The 22,211-nt window shown below is 43.3% G+C and overlaps 1 protein-coding gene across 2 annotated transcripts in view; it reads right to left on the bottom strand.

Annotated features, from left to right (window-relative positions):
- Positions 1-442: 442 nt before the first annotated feature.
- Positions 443-22,211, bottom strand: part of tmem161b (transmembrane protein 161B) — a 92,902-nt gene continuing 71,133 nt past the window's right edge. Inside the window, exons 13-14 of one of the 2 annotated variants that reach the window (XR_012101507.1) lie at positions 9,398-9,536; positions 443-1,285 (exon numbers count right to left, since the gene is read on the bottom strand). The gene's annotated coding sequence lies outside the window, so the exon portion shown is untranslated. The remainder of the gene's footprint in view (positions 1,286-9,397; positions 9,537-22,211) is intronic. The other variant, XR_012101510.1, reaches the window with a different exon arrangement.

Below are 22,211 nucleotides of genomic sequence, written 5' to 3'. Positions count from 1 at the left end.
GCTTTAGTAACACTAGGCGTGAGGATGCAGCCTTTCTCAAGTCCTCCTTGCACTTGTGCTTCATTTGAAATAACTGTGTATTTTAAATTCCACCACTTTGATCTTTTGCTGTGTTACCTTTTAAACATGTCTGAAATGGCGGTAACAACAAATTTGTAATCCTTCATAGGAGTCTGTAACAATAAATATGAAAGTACTGTGCTATTTTAAGAACTTTTGAAAGTATTCTAATCAGCCTCAGAGGTTTCCTGAATATCTTTGTTACTTCTTTTGCGTGTTTTGATCCAAAAATAGCACGATGAAAGCAATTTCAAATAGTTAAAAAAAGCAAGTGTAAGCTCAGTTAAACAGAGACAGAGTGTCTGGTGAATTATTTTATTATTTATTTGTTTATTTAGTGATACAATTCGGAATCGGCCCTTTAGCTCTTCGAGCTACACTGCCCAGCGATGTCAATTTAACCCTAACCTGAACACAGGACAACTTACAATGACCAATTAACCTAATCAGTGCGGCTTTGAACTGCAGGACGAAACTGGGGCACCCGGGGGAAACCCACGAGCTCATGGGAAGGACGTAGAGAGCGCAGCGGAATTGAATTCTGAACTCTGATGTCCCGAACTGAAATAGCATGGCTCCAACCCCTATGCACCCAGTTGTTGGTAAGATATGATTTCACTGGTCATGATATTATCTCAGTGGTTGTATTGAGTGGCACGGTAGCCCAGCAGTTCGTGGAATCACTTCACAGCGCCATGGTCACTAGTCGGGGTTCGATCCCCGCCGCTCTCTGTACACTCTCTCCATGACTCTGTGTGTTTTGTCCACGTACTCCAGTTCACTCCCACATTCCAAAGACGTACCAATTAGGGTTCGTAAGATCTGGGCATGATATGTTGAAGCCTGAAGTGTGGTTACACTTGTGGGCTGCCTCCAGCACAATCCTCACTGATTTGATTTCACACAGATGACACATTTCACCGTGTGGTTCTAAGTTTTGATACACATGTGACAAATAAAACTAACCTTTATCTTTAGGAACATCATAATGGGGCAGCGTGATAACGTGGTAGTTAGCATAACACCATTTCAGAGTCAATGACCTGGCTCAATTCTGTATGTAAGGAGTTTATATGTCCTTCCTGTGACCACATGGGTTTCTTCCACGTGCCCCGATTTCCTCCCACAGTCAAAAGCCGTACAGGTCAGTCGATGAGTTGGTCATTTGGGTGTATTTGGATGGCACAGGGAGGGCCTGTTTCCACGCTGTAACTCTAAATAAAAACTAAAAACAATAATCTTAGCATCACTTCGAAAGAGAGAAACACAACTGGGTTGCAACAGCTGATTATTAACCTTATAGAGTCATAGAGAAGTACCGCACAGAAACAGATCTATTGGCCCATCTAGTCCATGCCGTACTATTTAACCTGTCTACTCCCATTGATCTGCACTGGGATCATTGCCCTCCAAATCCCTATTATCCAGGTACCTATCCAAACTTTTCTTAAACATTGAAATCAAGCTCACATACCACTTGTTCTGGCAGCTCGTTCCACACTCTCACAACTCTCTGAGTGAAGATGTTTCCCCTCATGTTCCCCTTAGATGTTTCACCTTTCACCCTTAACCCATGACCTCTGGGTGTAGTCCCACCCAACCTCAGAGGAAAAAGCTTAATTGCATTTATCCTATCTATACCCCTCATAATTTTGCATACCTCTGTCAAATCTCTTCTCAATCTTCTACGTTCTAAGGAATAAAGTCATAATATAGTCAGTCGTTCCTTTTAACTCAGGTCCTCCAAACCCGGCAACGCCCTTGTAATTTTCCTCTGTACTTGCTGACGTTTTTTCTGCAGGTAGGTGACCAAAACTGCACAAACTGACTGCATTACAGCCAGCTACGGGAACACCAGTGCCTCTGAGCAGAAAATCCTACAAAAGGTAGTGGATTCGGCCCAGTACATCATGGACAAAACCCTCCCAATCACTGAGTACATCTACATGAAATGTTGCTGTAGGAAAGCAGCATCCATCATCAGAGATCCTCACCACCCAGGCCATGCTCTGTTCTCACTGCTGCCATCAGATAGAAGGTACAGGCGTATCAGGGCTCACACCACCAGGTTCAAAAACAGTTTCCTACCCCTCAACCATCAGGCTCTTGAATAAAAGGGGATAGCTACACTCATTTATGGACTCTTTTATCTTGTTATTTCATACTCATTATATATTGCTTTGTTAAAATATTTGCATTTGCACAGTCTGTTGTCCATTGATCCTGTTTACTTTTACTATTCTATAGATTTGCTAAGTATGCCCACAGGAAAAGAATCCCAGGGTTGTATGTGGTGACATGTATGTACTCTGATAATAAACTTTACCTTCACTTTGACAATACTCCAAATTAGGCCTTGCCAACATCTTATACAACTTCAACATAACATCTGAACTCCCATACTCAACACATTGATTTATGAAGGCCAATGTACCAAATACTTTCTTTATGACCTTGCCTACACGTGACGCCACTTTCGATGGATTATGGACCTGTATTCCCAGATCCCTTTGTTCTACTACACACCTCAGTGCCCTCGTTGATGTTAGACACCACAAGCTTGAGCAGTCAGATATCACTTATTGTTAAGTCCTCTTCTGGCAAGATACTGGAGAATGAGAAACCGTTGAAAGAATTCAGAAAAAAATTTATGAGTACATTGCCAGAACTTGAGGACCTGAATTATAGGGAAAAGTTGATTAAGCTTGGATGTTATTCCTTAACGTGCAGGAGTGCGGGAGAATGAGAGGAGATTTAATCGATGTGGCAGGGAAGAGATATGTCTCTACCAAAGGAGGTGTAAGATGCACCATTCCTCTGTTAGCCTGCAGGTCACTCTTGGGGAAGGTGTAGCACCTGCTTAGACTCTGATCAGGGTCACATGAAGCCATGGGAGAAGGTGATAGATGGTCGCACGAGCAGCTGGTGCTGGTTATGGGATCACTGACACTAGGCAGACGATCTCTGAAGGATACTGATAATGGCTGGGGTCATCCGTCTTGTAAAGACACTGCCCAGAAGAAGGCAATGGCAAACCACTTCTGTAGAAAAATTTGCCAAGAACAATCATGGTCATGGAAAGATCATGATCGTCCACGTCATATAACATGGTACAGAATGATAACACAAAATTATGAGGTGTATAGATAGGGTAAATACTTACTTATTGCTCATTACACCACTAGTGTTTAGGGCTGCAATGAAGGTCCTTCATCTGTGTCTGTCCTTGGCCCACAGATGTCGAAGGATACTTTATTGCAGTTTCTGGAACAGTTTTGTTTTATCAGTCAGGGTTGTTAGCCCTGAGCTGAACCCCTGAACTGGTGGACCACTCTTAGTTTGGCCTCTACCCTTTGACCTGTTTGGCACAGGTGACCCTACCTAGAGCCAAAGCAAATGCTGACTCCAGCCAGCATAGCCCTCTGGACCATTGAGGCACCGAAGCCTCTAAACCATGACAAGGTTGTGGTCTTCTTAGAGGAGATAGGGTAAATGCAAGCAGGCTTTTACACTGAGGCTGGCTGAGAATAGAACCAGATGTCATGGATTAAGGGTGAAAGGTGAAATGTTTAAGGAACCTCTTCACTCAGAAGGTGGTGAGAGTGTGGAACAAATGGCCAGCCCAAGTGGCGGATGCAGGTACAATTTTAACAGTGAAGTAAAATTTGGATAGGTACGTGGATAGGAGGGGTATGGAGGCCTATGGGCGCGGTGCACGACAATGGGACTTGGTAGGATAAGTGTTCGGCAAGGACTAGATAGGCCAAAGGGTCTGTGTCTGTACTTTAGTGTGCTATTACTCTATGATTATGACTGCATCAAAGATGTTTCCAAAATATTTAGAGATGGAGTTGGAAACGGCTGAAACAATTTATCGGCAGAAATCTGTCATTCTTCGGGCCTCAGATTGTTCACTCCAGCACAGGAACCGAGAGTTTGAGCCATACAGAGAGAGCAGCAATATCAAAAACCATTGCAGCAGGTGTAGCTTGTAATAAATTCTGATGCTTTAAAAAAAGAGAGACATAATTCTTATTACATGCACCGTTAGAATTCTGGGAACAAAGGCACATTTATTTCTTACCATTTTAAATGTCAGCTTTTTAAGGTATTTACCGAGTTTCCTCAAGGACATGTGTCCACTTAAAGTGTGACAAGGCATTACAGCTCAATGCTCCTGACACCAGTCTGAAAGATTCCTGACTGCCAGGAGCTGGTCTGGGGTCAGCTACAAATAGATTTCCACTCTGTCCATGATCTCCTAAATGACTCCAATTATCCACTATTTCTTTCTCCTTGGTCTTGGCACGACAAAATTGGCTTGCTAACAACAATTATTCATAAACCTTGAACTATATTCCTTTCATTTTATTTCTTATAATGTAGGAGATTTGACAGAGGTATACAAAATTATGAAAGGTATAGATAGGGTAAATGCAAACAGGCTTTTTCTACTGAGGTTGGGTGGGACTACAACCAGAGGTCATGGGTGAAGGGTGAAAGGTTTAAGGGGAACATGAGGGGAAACTTCTTCACTCAGAGGGTGGTGAGAGTGTGGAATGAGCTGCCTGCGTAAATGGTGCATGCGAGCTTGATTTCAATCCTTAAGTGAAGTTTGGATAGGACATGGATGGTAGGGGTATGGAGGACTGTGATCCCGGTGCAGGTCAAGGGAGTCGGCATCTTGAATGGTGCAGCATGAACTAGATGGGCCAAAGGGCCTGTTTCAGTGCTGTACTTTTCTATGATTCTATATTTTTATCTAAAAGGGTTTATCAAAGGAACTATTTGTGTCATATTTCTTCTGATTTTCATGACTTTAAAGTCAAAAAGCGAAATAACTTCCTTATTAATGTCATTATTCTAATACACAGTGCAGTGCAAAAGTCTTAGGTACATATATATATAGCTAGGGTGCATAAGACTTTTGTACAGTACTGTAGTGTTTTTATGTATTATGTACTCTAATGTACTCATACATTATGTACATGTATTGTGTATTATGTACTCTGTTCTGCTGCCACAAAAAACAAATTTTATGACGTCCGTGGGTGTTGATAGACCTGATTCTGGTATGGGTCTCTATTGTGGTCTGAGAGTGGGAAGGGGGCAGGGAGAGGGGAACCATGGTTGGGGAAAGAGGTAGTGAGAGGGGAGAGAGAGGGAAGCACCAGAGAGACATTCTGTAATGATCAATAAACCAATTGTTTGGAATCAAATGACCTTGCCTGGTGTCACAGGTCTGGAAACATCTGCACCCATGCCACACCCCCAAACCTGGCACTCCGTCTCTGCATACTGTCCCACACCCTTCCCACAGTGCACCACCCTCGCCAGTCCCAATATCCTTTGTACCCATCAGATTTACAAGCTTACTCTCCATTCTCCAGTACACTAACAAATACATACTGTGCAAAAGTCTTCGGCACCCTAGCAGTATATATATGCCTAAGACTGTTGCAGTGGAGGAAAGTCCAGATGATCTTGAGATATAATTGCTTACAGTTCTGATGCTCAGTAATTTGCCATGGGTGGCAGCAGTCAGCACCCCCTTGCTAATGGGCAGCAGCAAGGGCAAAGGATCTATGCCAGGATAGAAGATAACACTAGTTCAATGGAGACATTGACACAAAACACCCTCTCCCCACTTTCAACCCTCCGTTGCCCCCTCCCACACTACCCCTGCCTCCATTCCACCTCCAGCAGTTTAGATTAGATGATGGTAGCATAGCAATTAGTGCAATGCCTTGCAGTGTCAGTATTAGGGGTTCAAATCCCGCCACTCGCTGTAAGGATTTTGCGCAATCTTCCCAGGATAGCCTTGTTTTTCTTTCTCGTGCTCCAGTTTCCTCCTACATCCCAAAGATGTACGAGTTAGGGCTAGAAAGTTGTGGGAAGGCCAGGTTGTCACTGGAAGCCAGGTGACACCTATAGGCTGCCCCATCACCATCCATGGACGGTGGCAGTCTTTGGCACAAACACATTTCACTCACTCTCTGAATTCTGGTGAATACAGACCCAGAGCCATCAGGTGCTCTTCATGACAAGCCATTCAATCCTAGAATCAATTTTGTGAACCTCCTTTGAATCCTCTCCACTTTTAGCTCATCCTTTCTAAGAGGCCCAAACCTGCTCACAATACTCCAAGTGAGGCCTCACCAGTGCTTCATAAAGTTTTAACATTACATCCTTGCTTTTATATTCTAGACCTCTTGGAATGAATGCTAACTTTGCATTTGCCTTCCTCACCACTGACTCAACCTGCAAATTAACCTTTAGGGAATCCTGTACAAAGACTCCCAAGTCCCTTCTCACCTCAATTGATGGTATTTTCTCTCCATTTAGAAAATAGTCAACTCTTTCATTTCTTCTACCAAAGAGCATGACCATACACTTCCCGGCACTGTATTACATCTGCCATTTATTTGCTGATTCTCCTAATCTGTTTAAGTCTTTCTGCAGCCTCTCTACTTCCTCAAGACTACCTGCCCCTCCACCTATCTTCATATCATCTGCAAACTTTGCAACAAAGCCATCAATTCCAGCATCCAAATCATTAACAAATAATGTAAAAAGATTTTCTCTTGAAGAAACCAGCCTACTTTATCAACCCAGAGAAGTGTGAAGTGGTTCATTTTGGTAGGTCAAATATGATGGCAGGATATAGTATTAATGGTAAGACTCTTGGCAGTGTGGAGGATCAGAGGGATCTTGGGGTCCGAGTCCATAAGACACTCAAAGCAGCTGTGCAGGTTGACTCTGTGGTTAAGAAGGCATACGGTGTATTCCCTTCATCAATCGTGGAATTGAGTTTAGGAGACGAGAGGTAATGTTGCAGCTCTATAGGACCCTGGTCAGACCCCACTTGCAGTACTGTGCTCAGTTCTGGTTGCCTCACTACAGGAAGGATGTGGAAAAGGTGCAGAGGAGATTTACAAGGATGTTGCTTAGATTGGGGAGCATTCCTTATGAGAATAGGTTGAGTGAACTTGGCCTTTTCTCCTTGGAGCGACGGAGGATGAGAAGTGACCTGATAGAGGTGTATAAGATGATGAGAGGCATTGATCGTGTGGATAGTCAGAGGCTTTTTCCCAGGGCTGAAATGATTAGCACAAGAGGGCATAGTTTTAAGGTGATTGGAAGTACATAGGTACAGAGGTGATGTCAAGGGTAAGTTTTTTTACGCAGGGAGTGGTGAGTGCGTGGAATTGGCTGCCACAAACGGTGGTGGAGGCGGAAACGATAGGGTCTTTTAAGAGACTCTTGGACAGGTACATGGAGCTCAGAAAAACAGAGGGCCATGGGAAACCCTAGGTAATTTCTATGGTATGGACATGTTCAGCTTAGCTTTGTGGGCCAAAGGGCCTGTATTGTGCTGTAGATTTACTATGTTTCGGTGCTTCTAACCAATAAACAGCAAAAAGTGCAAGTCTGTAACCACACACACACAAAACGCTGGAGGAACTCAGCAGGTCAGGCAGCATCTAGGAAATGAATAAGCAGTCAACGTTTCAGGCCGAGGCCCTTCATCAGGATTGGAAAGGAAAGGGGAATTAGGTGGAGATAAGGGCCGGAGGACAAGCGGGGAAGTGATAGGTGAAGCCTGGTTGATGGGGGAGACTGCAAAACCATGTATGATTTTTCTACTTTTCAATCACGGAACGTTTCATCTCTGTGTAATACTTGTACATTCCTATGGAGAATTCAAATTTGCCCAAGGAGATTCACAGAGATAAACTCCATCTTACCACTAGATGGTGCAAAACTTCAGGGCTGCATTAAATCAAAGTACTTTAAAACTCAAGTTAGTTTCGAACACTGGTGTTGCGGTACTGATAAAATCAACTGCAATGTTAATCTTTAAACAGATCCTTTTATTTTAATGTATAAAATCTTTACAATTAATAGTAGTAGTTGACCTGCCAGGTCCTTTTTCTTTCAAGGAAGCTGCTTTAATAATTCACATTACTGTAGAAATGCCAGACTTGGTGTTTAGAGAAAAATGTCGCAGTCAGGTCAGGTACTTATGAGTCAAGCTGATATTTCTGTGCTGTCTATTTTACGAATCAGAATCAGAACCAAGTTTAATATCACTGACGTATATTGTGAAATTTGTTGTATATAGTGCAACACATTGAAAATACTATTAAATTACAATCAGAAATATACCATACATATCAAAAAAGTAATAAAGCAGTAGAAATAGAAAACAAAAATAGTGAGGTAATGCTCATGGAGATGCTACAAGTTCATCAGCACTAGAACTACAGGTCATCTCCAAAGCTTCTTTCCTGTAGCTATGCAGCTCCTCAATAAAACACACTCAGTTGTAATACCCTAACTGCCCCTGCACAGCATCCATTAAATAGTCTTTCTTGTTCTCCATTTTCTGTTGAGAATTACTGAATCTGTTCATATGTTCACATTAAGTTTGATTATGACATTTGCGCATGTGACTGTTCTGCTAATCGTTGATAGCTCATGGCTGTTTGCACTATTGTCTTGCAAATTGTTGGTTGCTATTGTGTTGAATGTTATGGTATTGTCCTGTGTTTTAAGCTTGGAACTGAATCTCTATCAATTCTGGAATGTTTCAGGTACTGGCAATAAAGTGATTCTGATATTGATTCTGATTTTTGATTTTGACATCAGAACAGATTTTATACTGTACAACACAATTGCCAATAGAAGAGAGTCACAGCACACTACAGTGCAGAAGCAGGACCCACAGCCCATCTAGACCATGCCCAACTATTATTCTGCCCAGACCCATCGAACTGCACTCGCACCATAGCTATCCATATGCCTCATATCCACGGTCTTCTCTTAAATGTTGAAATCGAACCCGCATCTACCACTTCAGCTGTCAGCTCATTCCACACTCTCATCACCCTCCGAGTGAAAAAGTTTTCCCTTATATTCTCCTTAAACATTTTACCTTAGTGGTTACCCAACCTTAGTTTGGGTACCTTAGGTTTACCCAACCTTAGTGGAAAATGCCCGCTTATATTTACCTTATCTATACCCCTCATAACTTTGTATACCTCTATCAAATCTCTCCTCATCCTCCAACACTACGGGGAATATAGTCCTAACCTATTCAACCTTTCCTTATAACTCAGGTCCTCAAATCATGGCAGCAACCTTGTAAAATTTCCCTGTACTCTTTCAATCTTATTGATATCATTCCTGTAGATAGGTGACCGGATCTTCACACAATAGGCCAATTTTGGCCTCAGCAACGACTTATACAACTTCAACATAACATCCCAACTCCTGTACTCAATACTTTGATCTATGAAGGTCAAAGTGCTAAAAGCTCTCTTTACAAACCTACCTGTGATGCTACTTTCAAGAAATTATGGATCTGTATTCCAAGATCCCTCAATTCCACCGCACTCCTCAGTGCCCCACTGGTCACTGTGTAAGTTTATCCTCCCAAAGTGCAGCACTTCACACTTGTCTGCATCAAGTACCTTTGAAGACAAGTATAGAAATCTGTTTGCATTAAGCAGTCAGTTCAGTTTCAAGAACATGACATCACACTCATCATTTTTATCTTTGGAAAGCTAAAACAGGAAATCAGCATTAAAGCTAAAGCGAGTGCATTTCACAAGCAGAAAAGATGAAAGGGATTAACTTTGTTTGTCACATGTACATAAAAACATCAAAACGTAGTGTGAAGTATATTGTGTCAACAAACAATGCAGTCCAAAGATGTGCCATGCTTTGCGCTCTAACGTAGTATGCTAACAGTTTACTAACCAATACGCCTTTGGAATGTGGGAGCAAACTGCAGCATGCAGGGGAAATCCATGTGGTCACGGGGAGAACGTACAAATTCCCTGCAGACTGTGCTGGGCATTGAACCCTGACTGCTGGCTCTTTAAAGTGTTATGTGACAGCTACACTACCGTGCCACCTCAAGCAGAATCAGGTTTCTTATCAGACATATGTTGTGAAATGTGTCGTTTTGTGGTAGCAGTACAGGGCAAAATCATAAAAGTATATAAATACTGATGTATAAATGAAAGGAAAAGTGATTATGTTCACTAATGTTATGTGTCGATAATGACTGAGTAAAACTAGATCCAGAATTCATCATGTTAAGTTCGAAAAAATCCTGGTAGATGATGAGAAATACTCAGAATAAGTTCAAGTTCAAATTTAATTATTATTTAACTATACATGAATATAGCCAAACAAAATGGCATTCCTCCAAAGCCAAGGTGCAAAACACATTATGAACAGCACATAGGATGAATAACACATATGGTTACAATTGCAGAAAAACATACAGTCACAAAGAAAACATAATAATATATCCCCCCGAGTGGCACAACTGAGATTGATTGTACAATGTCCTGATCCAGTTCGGTCTTCCACCGAGTGCACACTGGAGAACATCACCGAGCAAACACTGAAGGTGAGCACTGAGCAAACACTGGAGGGTAGCACCGAGCAAATACTGGAGAGCAGCACTGAGCATACACTGGAGGGTAGCACCGAGCAAATACTGGAGAGCAGCACTGAGCAAACACAGGAGAGCAGCACTGAGCAAACATTGGAGAGCAACACTGAGCAAACACTGGAGAGCAACACTGAGCAAACACTGGAGAGCAGCACCGAGCAAACACTGGAGAGCAACACTGAGCAAACATTGGAGAGCAGCACTGAGCAAACACTGGAGAGCAACACTGAGCAAACACTGGAGAGCAGCACTGAGCAAACACTGGAGAGCAGCACTGAGCAAACACTGAAGGTGAGCACTGAGCAAACACTGGAGGGTAGCACCGAGCAAACACTGGAGAGCAGCACCGAGCAAACACAGGAGAGCAGCACTGAGCAAACATTGGAGAGCAGCACCGAGCAAACACTGGAGAGCAACACTGAGCAAACACTGGAGAGCAGCACTGAGCAAACACTGGAGAGCAGCACCGAGCAAACACTGGAGAGCAGCACTGAGCAAACACTGGAGAGCAACACTGAGCAAACACTGGAGAGCAGCACTGAGCAAACACTGGAGAGCAGCACCGAGCAAACACTGAAGGTGAGCACTGAGCAAACACTGGAGGGTAGCACCGAGCAAACACTGGAGAGCAGCACTGAGCAAACACTGGAGAGCAGCACCGAGCAAACACAGGAGAGCAGCACTGAGCAAACATTGGAGAGCAGCACCGAGCAAACACTGGAGAGCAGCACTGAGCAAACACTGGAGAGCAGCACTGAGCAAACACTGGAGAGCAGCACCGAGCAAACACAGGAGAGCAGCACTGAGCAAACACTGGAGCGCAGCACCGAGCAAACACTGGAGAGCAGCACTGAGCAAGCACTGGAGAGCAGCACTGAGCAAACACTGGAGGTGAGCACTGAGCAAACACTGGAGAGCAACACTGAGCAAACACTGGAGAGCAGCACCGAGCAAACACTGGAGAGCAGCACTGAGCAAACACTGGAGGTGAGCACTGAGCAAACACTGGAGAGCAACACTGAGCAAACACTGGAGAGCAGCACTGAGCAAAAACTGGATAGCAGCACCGAGCAAACACTGGAGAGCAGCATCAATGGGAGGGGCTAGCTTCCCAACCCAGTACATATAAATCCATATCTCAGACTTCAGTGTTTAGGTATGACTGGGTTTGGGGGTAGGTAGCTGCATCAACTGCTCTTGGTTGGGAGAAATACCAGCCACTCATATGTAAGCATGTAGGAGGAATGTACACAACTGTATGTGCAGACAGGAGGGGTATATATTGCCTGCCTGTATGGGGGAAAGATACCCTGAAATCCAATATGAGTGATGTATGTTGAATGCAGGGGAGTATCACATGAACTGATCAATGTGGGGGATTTGTGAGTTTTATGCAGTTGAAATTGCACTTCATTCAAATCAAGAAAGCCGATCAAAGGGTTAATGTCCTTGCTGGCATTGTAAGCTGGCAATTCCTGGCTGAAAGGTAATGACAGGCTCGATAATGTCAGCACTTGCTGGGCTAGGCTTTCTTGGCTGAGCACATTATGTTTTAAAGGAAAAATTTTAAATGATAATTTTCTAAAGAACAACTTAAAATGTGAAATTTATTTAAGAGGAGCAGCATTCAAATTAAATGAGGACATATTAATTCAAAACTGAGACTTAATTTCCACATACATCTAAATTAAACACTTCCTGTCTCTTTTGCTTTAAGATTTGTTTTTAAAAAGGTGAGCCTGCACAATAAATATACACATTCAATATTACATTCGCCTTGTTTGCCAGACATATATACCAACAAAGCCATCTTTCCCTTAATGTCAAGGGTGGCAAATCACCCAGGACTGGTGACGTAGCTTATCATAGTAAGATAATTTTGTCCCGTGCACCATATGTCTTGGAGTCAAGGATGAAGAAGTATCTGCATATGTAGCATTGTCAGCCAATAGGAAGGCAAAAGAACACCAGATTAGAATGTTGCATCTGATTGGTCTACCCGAGAGGTAGGCTCGTATGTCATCAGATCAGTTGATCACCATCTATAAGGATAATTCACAATGCGTGTATTCGGAGAGAACACTAGAGGGCAGCATATGCCATTCCTTTTGAAAATGGGATATTGTCATTTCAAACCCAGGCACGGAAGCGGCAATATTTTATTAGGGGTTTGAGGAGATTTGGTATGTCACCAAAGACACTCACAAATTTCTACAGATGTACCTGGTCATGTCACACTCTGCTATGGAAGGGCCACTGCACAGGATTGGAAAAAATCTGCAGGAAGTTGTAAACTCAGCCAGCTCCATCACAGGCACTAGCCTCCCCAGCATCGAGGACACCTTGAAAAGGCAAATCCCTCAAAAAGGTGGCCTCTATCATTAAGGACCTCCATCACCCAGGTTACGCTTTCTTCTCATTGCTACCTGTGTTGCAGTTTGACATGACAATATCTAATGTTCAAGGAGGAGGTACAGGAGCCTGAAGAGACACACACTCAACACTTCTTCCACACCACATCAAATTTCTCAGTATTATTCCTCCCTTTTTACACTACTAAATTAATTTAAATATAAAAATTCAATATATATTTCTTATTGTAATTTATAGCTTATCTTATTATTATACATTGCAATGTACTGCTGCCACATAACAACAAATTTCATGACATATGCCAGTGATATTAAACCTGATTCCAAAGCCAAGGCACAGGTGCATTGATCTTTATTGAAAGCATGATATTCAAAATCAAGATGAAAACTTTTAAAAAACGGACAAAATATACAAATATTAATTGTCCCGATTAATTATCTCATAACTTCTATAGTGAATATCAAAAATATAGGGCAGGGTACCATGTAGCATAGCGGTTAGTGGATGCTATTAGAGATCGGGCATCAGAATTTGGAATTCAATTCCGGTGTTGGCTGTAAGGAGTTTGTATGTAATTCCCATGACCACATCGATTTCCTCCGGGTTCCGTAACAAATAAATATAAAACAAATCAGGGTTTACCAATCTTTTTTATGCCATGGACACCTACCCAGGGGTGCCTGGACCCCAGGTTGGGTACCCCTGAAAAATATAAACATACAGTACTGTGCAAAAATCTTAGGTACATATATATAATTAGGGTGCCTAAGACTTTTGCACAGTACTGTAGTAATTTTTTATATTACACTCTACTGCTGCCGCAATAAAAAACAAATTTCATGACTTATGTGAGTGATGATAAACCTAATTCTGATATGGGTCTCTGTTGTGGACTGTGACTGGGATTGGGCAGGGAGAGGGGGATAATGATTGTGGAAAGGGGAGGGGAGAGGGGAGGAAGTGGGAAGCACCAGAGGGTCATTCTGTGATGATAAATGAATCAATTGTTTGGAATCAACTAACCTTGCCTGGTTTTTCAGGGGTGGGTGTGTCTGCACCCACACCATCTCCTGTGCTCCTTATCTGCCACCTGTCCCACAACCCTCCCGTGGTGCTCCACCTCGTCATCCTCAACGTCCTTTCCTCCCGCCAGATTTACAAACTCACTCTCCACCCCATGTTGACAAATAAAGTACTGTGCAAATGTTTAAGACACCCTAGCTACATATATGTATACACACACACACACACACACACACACACACACACACACACACTGCCTATAAAAAAATATTCCCCACCCTCTTCAAGTCAGTATTTAGTAGATGCACCCTTGGCAGCAATTACAGCCTTGAGTCTGTGTGGATAGATCTCTATCAGCTTTGCGCATCTGGACACTGGAATATTTCCCCATTCTTCTTTACAAAACTGCTCAAGTTTTGTCCGATTGCATGAGGATTGTGAATGAACAGCCCTTTTCAAGGCCAGCCACAAATTCTCAATTGGATTGAGGTCTGGACTCTGACTTGGCCATTCCAGGACATTAACTTTGATGTTTTTAAGCCAATCTTGTGTAGCTTTGGCTTTATGCTTGGGGACATTGTCTTGCTGGAAAACAAGTCACAGTTCTCTTGCAGACTGCATTACATTTTCCTCCAGGATTTCCCTCTATTTTGCAGCATTCATTTTACCCTCTACCTTTATAAACCTTCCTGGGCCTGCTGCAGTGAAGCATCCCCACAGCATGATACAGCCACCACCAGGCTTCTCAGTAGGGATGGTGTGTTTTTGATGATGTGAGGTGTTAGGCTTATGCCAAATATAATGTTTACTCTGATGGCCAAAAAGCTCAATTTTGGTTTCATCGAACCATGGAACCTTATTTCAGCTGACTTCAGAGTCTCACACATGCCTTTTGGAAAACTCTAGCCGAGACTTCATGGGAGTTTTTGTCAACAGTGACTGGTGAAGCAGCCAAAAAACTGTTGTTGTACGCATAGTCTCTCCCATCTCAGCCACTGAAGCTTGTAACTCCTCCAGAGTTGTCATAGGCCTCTTAGTGACCTTCGTCACTAGTCCCATTCTTGCACAGTCACTCAGTTTTTGAGGATGGCCTGTTCTAGGCTGGTTTACAGTTGTGCCATAATCTTTCCATTTCTTGTTGATTGACTAAACTGTACTCCAAGGAATATTCAGTGACTCGGAAATTTTCTTGTATCCATCTCCTAACTTGTGTTTTTCGATAAGCTTTTTGCAGAGTTGTTTGGAGTGTTCTTTTGTCTTCATGGTGTAGTTTTTGCCGGGATACTGACTCACCAGCAGCTGGACCTTCCAGATACAGGTGTATTTTTTACTATAATCAAACACCTTGACTGCACATGGTGATCTCCATTTAACTAATTACGTGACTTCTAAAACCAGTTGGTTGCACCAGTGATGATTTGGTGTGTCATATTAAAGGAGATGATTACCTATGCAATCAATTATTTGGTGTTAATTTAGATCACTTTTAGATCTGTTTTCACTTTGACACGAGAGTCTTTTCTGTTGGTCAGTGTAAAAAAAGCCAAATTAAATCCACTGTGATTCAATATTGTAAAACAATAAAACATGAAAACTTCACAAAAAAATTTTCATAACTAGGTCCACCCCAGTTTATGAAGGGTCTCAGCCTGAAAATCACTGTTTATTCCTCTCCATAGATGCTGCCTAACCTGCTGAGTTCCAGCATTTACAGAATCTCTTGTGTTCATGATGGATCTTTGTTTTATACTGTGCAGCATAACCTCATAGTGCTTGGAGCAACATTACCAAAAAGTTGGGGATACAGTAGCTCAATGGTATGGCTTAGATGTCATAATTCATTGAGCAAAGTTCTTTATTTCAGCTGAAAGAGGACCTTGCAGTTAGTTTTAAATCTGAGAGTGACCCACCTGCTAATTTGTCCTCTTTCTCCCAGCACCCCATCTTATTATTCTAGCTTCCGATGAAGGATCTTGGCCTGAAATATTGACTGTTTATTCCTCTCCATAGATGCTGCCTGTCCTGCTGAGTTCCTCCAGCATCTTATGTGTGTTGTTCTGGACTTCCAGCATCTGCAGGGTCTCTTGTTTTTAGGAACACCTGACTTACGTGCGTCCATACATACAAACAAGTATTTGGGGATGGGCAGAATGGATTTACCGCTTGCTGTAGGGCTACAGGTACAGTACTGCGTGTAAGACTTTGCACAGTCCTGTATCTGCCCAATGGCAACTCAATTTAATGCTGATTTCTGACTTGTGAATTGTTATGAACTATATACCAAGGAACAGAATCCTGTCATAAGCTGGGAAGGACCTGCGCCTGCAGCTCGATAGACTCCGTTTACCAGTCTAGGACTAGAGGGCCTCAGAATAGAGGGATGACCATTTAGAATGGAGAAGGGGAGCAATTTCTTTAGCCAGAGTGGTGAATCTGTGGAATTCATTGTCACAGATGGCTGTGGAGGCTATGTCATTGGGGGATATTAAAAGCGGAGGTTGATAGGTTCTTGGTTAGCCAGGGTGTCAAAGGTTACAGGAGAAAGCAGGAGAATGGGTTTGAGAGGGATAATAAATCAGCCATGATGGAATGGTAGAGCAGACTCGATGAGCTGAATGGTCTAATTCTGCTCCCATGTTTAATGGTCTTATGATCTAATAAGAAGCCTTGGCATGTTGCTGTGTGTTTTCTCCCAGTGCTACAGACTGCCATCATGGTGTCTCTATAGTGGAGACAATGAATATTGGGGGCAGGTAACAGACTGTCGTTCACGTTCAAGTTCCGTTTCTATACACATATGAAACCCCTTTTTACTGGGTGCCTCTGAAGATGCAGCTCGTTAGCCTCTTGCTAACAGCCACCGGACTCAGCATTGAGAAAACACACTGTCTCAGATTCCATGCGTCTAGGGGAGATATGGCTCGGGGGCCGCCAAACCCGCGAGGTTGGGATGTCTCGCCCACCCAAGCCCTGGTTTGTGTGATTAACTGCCCCCGGCAATCACCCATTGGCAAGAAATTACAGATCATACATTGCATACAAATATAAAGAAAGTATATTTATGAGTGATAACTTAACCAAAGAGTTATTAAAGAAACAAAATGGGAAAAAAATCCCATTCTAATTGAACAGTCAAATGGGCACATAAGTTGGAGCACATCTTGCAGTTGTCTTTAACTCGCACGCCGAGCCCTCGGTCTGCGTGAAAGCACACACCACCTTCCGAACGTTGCTTGAAATCCATCTCGAACAAACGGGCTGTCACTTGGCAACAGAGTCACGGGCACAGGGCATCACGTAAGCAGTGATCATAAAAATGTAAGTCACACATTATTTTACAAGGACAGAAACACGAAGTCCATTTTAGTAAAAAAAATGATCAGCCATCATGCTGTGGCCAAGTGGTAGTGATTAGGGTGTTTGCTTTTGGCTCTAGAATCAAATGGTTGAAGTTAGACAAAGTTGTGAGGGCTGTAGCTAGGGCAAATGCAAGCAAACTTTTGCCACTGAGGTTGGGGAAAGTAGAAACCTTGAGTGGTCATGGGTTAAGGGTGAAAGGTGAAATGTTTAAGGAGAACATGAGGGGAAACTTATTCACTCAGACAGTGGTGGGAGTACGGAACAAGCTGCTAGCAGAAGTGGTGGATGCAATTTCGATTTCAAAGTTGCGGATAGGTACATGGATGGGACGGGTGTGGAGAGCTGTGGTCCCAGTGCAGGTCAGTGGGTGTAGGCTGTTTAAATGGCTCAGCACAGACCAGATGGGCCAAAGGGCCTATTTCTGTGCTGTACTTTTCCTGACTCTATGAAATTAGCTGTTCTTGAACCTAGTGGTGTGGGACTTGACAATTCAAAGGAATGAGGGGGAATCTCAATATTGAATGTTGAAAGGTCTAGATAGAGTGGATGTGGAGAGGATGTTTCCTATAGTGGGGTGGTCGAGGACCAGAGGACACAGCCTCAGAACAGAGGGACATCCATTTAGAACAGAGATAAGGAGGAATTACCTTAGTAAGAGAGTGGTGAATCTGAGGAATTAGTTGCCACGGGTAGCTGTGGAGGCCAAATCATTGGGTATACTTAAGGCAGAGTTTGAGAGATTCTTGATCAGTCAAGGTATAAAGGAATATGGGGGGAGAAGGCAGGAGACTGGGACCAAGGGAGAATGGATCAGCCATGATGAAATGGTGGAACAGAGTCGATGGGCCAAATGGCCTAATTCTGCTCCTATATCTTATGGTCTTATGGTCTTCTGTAACTCCTGCCTGGTGGTAGTGTGACAAGATGGCATGGCCTGGATGGTGGGGATATTCGAAGATGGATGGTGCCTCCTCCTGTAGATACTCCTGATGGTGGGGAGGGATGTGCTTGTGAATTTGGCAGAGTGAACAACTCTCTGCAGCTTCTTTCATTCCTACTCGTTTGAACTGCCATACCAGACCGTGATGCAACCAGTCAGGATACATTCAGCAGTACATCTGTGGAAATCTGTCAGAGGCTTGGTGACAAGCCAAACCTTCTTGACCTCCTAAGAATGTAAAGATGTTGGTGTGCTTTCCTTATGATTACGTGCTGGGCCCTGGACATGCCATCTGATAATGTTAATATTCATGAGTTTTAAGCTGCTGACTCTCCACTACTGATCGCCTAATGTAGACTGGTATATTCTCCTAAATACAAGAGGTTCTGCAGATGCTGGAAATCCTGAGTAACACACAGAAAGTGCTGGGAAAACTCAGCAGGTCAGGCAGCATCTATGGAAATGAATAAAGAGTTGACGTTTCAGGCTGAAACCCTTTATCAGGCCTGGAGATGAAGTGGGATCATACCAGAATAAAAAGGTGGAGTGGGAGAATGGGAATGAGGACTAGCTATAAGGTGATGGGTGAAGCCAGGTGGGTGGGAAAGGTAAAGGGTTGGAGAGGAAGGAATTTGATAGAAGGGGAGAGTGGATCATGGGAGAAAGGGAAGAAAGAGAGGTTTGCTGTCCTTTCCCTTCCTGAAGTCAACAAACGCCTCTTTCATTTTGCTGGTGTAGAGTGAGAGTTGTTATTGCAGCACCACTCAGGCTAAGCTGACTCACTGCCACCTGTAACCTACCCAGCAGTCATGTTGCTTTTCCCTAGATGATATCAAATTTCTCGAGTGTTGCTCTTCTTAATTTTCAGCCCTTCACCTCTTCCATGGTTCACCTCCCAACTTCTCACTTCATCCCCCTTCTCCCATCCATCCAACTTCCCCCTCACCTGGCTTCTTCTATCACCTGCCATCTTGTTTGTACTTATTCCCCCACTTTCCTACCCTGATCTTTCTCCCCATCTATCCAGTCTGAAATATTAACTGTTTATTTCCCTGACCTGCGGAGCTCCTCCAGCATTTCGTGTGTGTTGCTCTGGATTTTCGGCATCTGCAGAACCTCTTGTGTTTATGAGTACCATTGGAGCTGAACTTAGTGAGGGAATTGGAGAAGGCTTTTGAATATTGCTAGGCTGGGTGGGAGAAATGCTATGGCCTGTCAGGAGATGAAGCCCGTGGATTAGAAAACCCAGCCCCTGCTCAATTTTTGCAATTACTGCATTTTCTGGTCCAGGTATGTTTCTGGTCACTGGCAATCCAAAAATGTTGACAGATGAAGTGAAAGCTTAGGGGAGGACTGTGGAGTTAACTAGAGTAAAGCCTATGGGTGTCAAGGCTATTGGTAAACTCTTCCATGTGGAAAATACTTCTTGTTAGCACTAGATTAATAAACATTTTGCTCACCACTTCAAAACACCTGTGGACAGAAAGCACATTTCCTTGCCTCCTAATAGCAAATTTTAAGGTCTTTTCCCCAACTCCCTACAAATCATGGGTGGAAGCGAGATGAGGCTGGATTGGAAATTATTTTTGGAATCAGAACTGGTTTATTATTGTCACGTGTATTGAGATACAGTGGAAAATGTGGCTTGCATACTGTTTATACAGATCAGATCATTACACAGTGCACTGAGGTAGAACAAGGTAAAACAAAAATGATGCAGAATAAAGTGTTACAGCAGAAGAGAAAGTGCAGTGCAGGTGAATGATAAGGTGCAAGATCATGGTGAGGTTGATTGTGAGGTCAAGTGTCCATCTTATTACACTAGGGAATCATACAGCAGTTTTATAACAGTGGGGTACAGTCCTGTGCAAAAGGCTTCGGCACACATATATAGCTAGGGTGCCTAACACTTCCGCACAGTACTGTATTTGTCAACGTGGAGCGCAGAGCGAGTTTGTAAATCTGGCAAGTGGAAAGGATGTTGGGAATGCAGAGAGTGGAGCGCCGTGGGAACGGCGTAGGACAGGTGGCAGAGAAGGAGTGCCAGGGGTTTATTGTCAAATGACACCAGGCAAGGTCATTTAATTCCAAACACTTAGTTTATTGATCGTTATGGAATGTCACTCTGGTGCTTCCTGTCCCCTCCCCTCTCCCTTCCCCTTTTCCCAACAATGATTCCCCTCTCCCTGCCCCCTTCCCACTCTCAGTCCACAATAGGGACCCATATTAGAATCAGGTTTATCATCACTCACGTATATCTTGAAATTTGTTTTTTTTTGCAGCAGTACAGTGCAGTACATAAACTTACTACGTATAGTATTTTGCAAAAGTCTTAAACACCTTAGCTATATATATTTGCCTTAGACTTTTGCACAGTACGGTACAAGCTGTCCTTGATGTGCTTTCAGGCTTTTGTATCTTCTGCCCAATGGCAGGGGGAAGGGAGAAGCAAGAATGTCCAGAGTGGGTGGGTGTGATCTGTGATTATGCCGGCTGCTTTACTGAGGCAGTGAGAAGTACAGAGTTTCCATAAGGGGCAAGGCTGCCTTCTGTGATGTGCTGAACTCTCTTTTTTTGCAGTCACATGCAGTTTCCAAGTTTAACACCCTCTGCTCACCTTTACTTGCCAACCAAGCAGTCCTCTGAGTAATCATGCATCAAATGGATGATAGTAAGATGGAGGGCTATGTGTGAGGGAAGGGTTAGAGTAGGTTAAACGTTCAGCACGTCGTGGTCCAAAGGGCCTGTACTGTGCTGTCATAGCCTATATTCTAAATAAATAACCACCTACTGTTAAAATTGACCTTGTGGGCTTTTCAATCATTTTTGGCACTCCCACTTTACTTTATTTGTTTATGGAGATGCAATGCAGAGCAGGTCCTTCCAGCCCAGCAAGCTGTGCCACCCCACAGCCCACCAATTTTAACCTAGCCTAACCACAGGACAATTTACCAGGACCAAATCACCTTCTGAGCCATATATCTTTGGACTGTGGGAGGAAACCAGAGCACCTAGAGGAAACCCAAATGCACACGGGAAGGGATGTACAAACTTGCTTCCAGAGGATGCCAGAATTGAACTCAGAACACTGACACGTCGAGCTGCGATAGTGTCACGCTAACCACTACACTACCATGGCGTCCTGCTTTACACATCAGTCTTCTTCCCACCCCATCATCACCCCCTCATCATTATCAGACCAGGTTGTCCATTATTCATTGGGTGAGGGGGGTGGTGGAGATACGTCTCCACCAAAGGAGGTGTAAGCTGCTCCTTCCTTCCACTAACCTGCAGGTCACCCTTGGGCAAGGTGTAGCACCTGATCAGGGTCATGTGAATTCATGGGAGCAGGTGGTGGATGGTCATATGAGTAGCTGGTGCATATCACAAGTCCAGGCAGACAATCCCTGAAGAGTATTGATAATGGCTGGGGTCATCCATTTGGTAAAGACACTGTTCAAAAGAAGGCTTTGGCAAATGCACTTCTACAAGAAAAATTTTCCAAAAACAATCATGGCCAAGGAAAGCCCATGATTGCCTACATCATACAATAGGACACATAACGAACAAACAAACACTTAAAGCTGAGGTTAATAGGTTCTTGATGAGTCAAAGGTTATGGAGAGAAGGCAGGATAATGAGGTTGAGAGGGATAATAGATTAGCCATGATGGAATGGCGGAGCAGACTCGATGGGTCGATGTTTCAAATTCTGCTCTGCTCTGATGGACTTATGAATGTACATTATTAGAAATGTGCATTAAAATCAAACGTATCTGTTGAACAGAGAGTGTGAATGAAAATCAGTTGACAACCTTCAAAGGAAGAGAGCTGGAACAGTAATAAGGTATGCATAGTGGTGTTGTGTTTCACAAGTCTGCGGATCAAAGGGTGGAAAGAATCAAAGGCTTCCTCTCTGTGAAGCATGGACTACAGCACGCTTGTTCTCCAGTTGACTATGGAGAGAATTGTAATGTGTACAGTG

This window comes from Hemitrygon akajei, chromosome 2 (genome assembly GCF_048418815.1).
Source record: "Hemitrygon akajei chromosome 2, sHemAka1.3, whole genome shotgun sequence".
NCBI lineage: Eukaryota > Metazoa > Chordata > Chondrichthyes > Myliobatiformes > Dasyatidae > Hemitrygon > Hemitrygon akajei.
The sequence above is the reverse complement of the archived record's forward strand: the minus strand, read 5'-3'. Positions and strand labels throughout refer to the sequence as shown.